The following is a 3,474-nucleotide window of genomic DNA, read 5'->3' as shown; positions in this document are numbered from 1 at the left end:
AGGATAAAACAAAGATCGAAAGTTTTTATTCAAAATTATATTGCTTCATTACCGTCTCCCCTCATAAGGATTTGCCAAAATATTTAATTATTGAATCATTCCAATATAAAAGATTAGTAAATCAAATAACCTTTCTATTTTTAATCTTCTTAAAAATACTAAATTTAGGTCACATTATGTGTCATCTTTCTATCTTGAAGTTTGTTGTTTGGGCTTAATTGGCCAATGTGAACCATTACTTAGGATTTGTAGTTAATATGTATATACTCTATTCTTATATGCCCTCTCTCTCTCTCTATTGATGCTTTAATAAGATTTTTTATGCCCTGTTCACTAGGATTTAGGGTTTTATAGTCCCCCTTCTAATATCTAGTTATATTATAGCGAAAATCTCTCAAGTTTGCTATCTAAGATTGCTTTAAGTTCATTTTTTTCCTTTATGCATATGCTCTCTTGTAACCGCTTTAAAATAGTTTTCTATGTCTTGTTCACTAGTTCTTTTATTGTTTTGGTGGCTAGCATTTTATGGTCACTTGATGTATAGTTATTCACTGGTTGAAAAGCACTATATTTTTGAGGTACCAAAGAAGGTGTTCTAGTTTTTTGATGCCAACTTAACTGCCAAAAAGCTGGTTGACTTGAGCAAAGATGGTGAATAATATCAATGAGTTTTTTAATAAATACATCGGTGATACTAGAGACAAATCTATTATTACATTGTTGAAAATAATAAAGAAATCCATAATGCAAAGAATCGAAGCAAAAAGAGATGGCTTAGAAAAATTTGATGGAGTTACATATCCGAAGATTCAAAGAAAATCCATTGCATTTAAGTGTATGGTTGTTTACGAGAAAAAGCTTTCCCCAATGATGTCACACTGTTGCAACAATAATGTTCATAAGGAAGGAAGAAGCAGGGATCTCTCCGACATCCTACGCTGCCATATTGTGGTAATAATAATGTTCGTGACAAAGAAAACTAAGGACTTTGTTAGTGATCGATATTCCAAACCTATATTAATTAAGGCATGTGAGTACATAATTTAGCCAGTACCTGGCATGCAATCATGATCCAGCATGGAGTTTTTTATTGTTGTTCCCCTTCCTTAGGACTAACTCGGGAATCTAACATAAAGAAAAGGCACCTCATTTAAATATGATAATTGCTTGGAACAGAGGCACAATTCAAGAACTTGTAAAAGACCTAGAAAGGAAATTGTAAAAAAGAAGGGTCAAGACAGTAGCTAAGTGGGAGCATGGGAGAGAAAGTATGACCTTCACTCAGCCAACCTATAAGGATTCAAGATTACAGTTATTACTATTAGCTATTACAATTCACTCATTATAATAGATTATTATGATACTTTGAAGTTTATTTGTTTTGATCGTAAATTCAGATCGCACAATACACCAAAATTCTCAAAAGATCTCTCCAAGCAAGATCCTAAAAGGCCAGATGTGCAAGACAATTAATTTGAAGAATTTAGACTAACTGTTTTGACACACTATTTATGACAATTGATAATATGATCGCACGATTTTGTGTTTGGGAAAGGTATAGGTTTCTGTTTGGTGACACAATTCTAAGTTTAGAAATGGTGTGCATTGGGTATTTGGACATGGTATGGGGTATAGGTTTCTGACAACTATCTATATTGTATTTGGATGTACATATTGGTATTGGTGCTTCAATGTTTGGTATTTGGACAATAAGTATTTGGACTTTCGATTTCTGTTTTGAATGAAATCTGTTATGATAATATTGTGATCAGATATTGCTTTTAGTGACTTGTTTGTGGATGTAGAGGTGCAAAGATAATTGTACAGATAACATTATTAAGCTTGTCACTATGCAGATGTGCCCAATATTTACTTCATCAGGTGTCCAAGTGTCATTAGCGCATGTGCCCACTATTTGGATGTGGTATGGCACCTATCTTTTGCCATTTTCCAAGGGAATGTGACTGCAACTAGATAAAAGTAGAGGGATGTGCTTGAAACCAAGTAAAATTGGGGTTTTAGTTTAAACTTGTTTTGGAGATATATAACTTAGACCATATATTTTGACTTTGAAATATCCAAGATGATTTGATATTGCTTGGGATTGGAAAGCTTTGGAGTAGTTAAAGAATAAAGAGTGTAGAATCTAAATGAAACAATGGTTTGGGATTAGTATAACTCCATCACTTGCTGCTTTTAATACATCAAATTTGGTAAAGCACTGTAATTCAGCAAGTAAAGCCATTTAATTAAGCCATCAATCTAACTCTCGTTGCATAAATAGCTCAGAGCTTACAAAAGTAGTTGAGATAGTTCCCAAATCATTCAACATGAAACTCTTGATAGTGAACTTAACTCTTAATACACCACATGTTTAAAATAAGACCCTGTAAAATAATTACTTGTAACAATCCAAGGAGCCGGCATCCAAAACATCAAGCACTTGCTCTTTCTTTTGCAGCTCCGAAGCTCACACTCAAGTTTCTCATTGCTTTGTAAGAGCTTATTAATGATTTGTTTCTCCCTCGTATTTGAAGACAGGTTATGCTAACAGTAGTAACCACACCCATGGATTACTTGAAACACCAAATTGAGACTAGAGATTGAATCGAAAAATGGAAGAATAATAGAGAAAATTAGAGCAATAGCAACATATCTCATATATCACACAGCCAAAAAAATGCCAAGGTTTATGCTCGTTTGACATCCTCAATGATGCCCTTCTTCTACAATGGCCGTCGACAAAGTAAACCGAAGAGGAATCAGAGCTTGCTTTGATTGCTTCCTCTCTCCCTCTGTCCTCTCTCTCCCCCCCCTCTCTCCCTCCCTTCTTCCCCCTCCATTTGAGTTTCTCCGGATGCAAAAAGGCTCCATGTATTTAAAAAAGAATCATGTGATCTCATACGATTCGCAATATGCTTAGCACTAAAATGCCACCTAAATAACTTATATAAAGGATATTCTGATCCCACAACAAATTTCCTTTATCATGTGATTTTCACATACGACCACTGTTTACAAAGACAAACAACAAGACCACATTGGAATAATTTGGTTTGGTAATTCAAATGACCCACATGAAAAGTTTCACAGAAGAGAATGTGAGTGAGAACTGCTCCGACAAGAAGAGGTGAAATTATGATTTTTCTAATCTTTTTCCTAAATTTTAGCCGATGCACAAGAGTGCATGTGCCCAGTTGGCAACAATTTAACAAAGGGTAGCAAAATCCAGAGCTATTATTCAAGTCACATGAATCCTGTTTTCGAAACAAGCTGACACCAATAAAACATCCTGTTTTTAAGCAGAATCCTTAAATCTATAAGATTTTAGAAAAAGAAACGTCCACATTGACCAAGAAAGAAAGATGGCATCAAGAGTGTTTTTCTTTGAACTTTGTATAAACAAATTGAAAAATTATACAAAGCTTTCCAATATTAAAAATAATAAAGGGAATTTCTGCTGTAGAAAACAAC

The sequence above is a fragment of the Elaeis guineensis genome, chromosome 10 (assembly GCF_000442705.2).
Source record: "Elaeis guineensis isolate ETL-2024a chromosome 10, EG11, whole genome shotgun sequence".
NCBI classification, from domain to species: domain Eukaryota; kingdom Viridiplantae; phylum Streptophyta; class Magnoliopsida; order Arecales; family Arecaceae; genus Elaeis; species Elaeis guineensis.
This window is presented reverse-complemented; position numbering follows the sequence as displayed.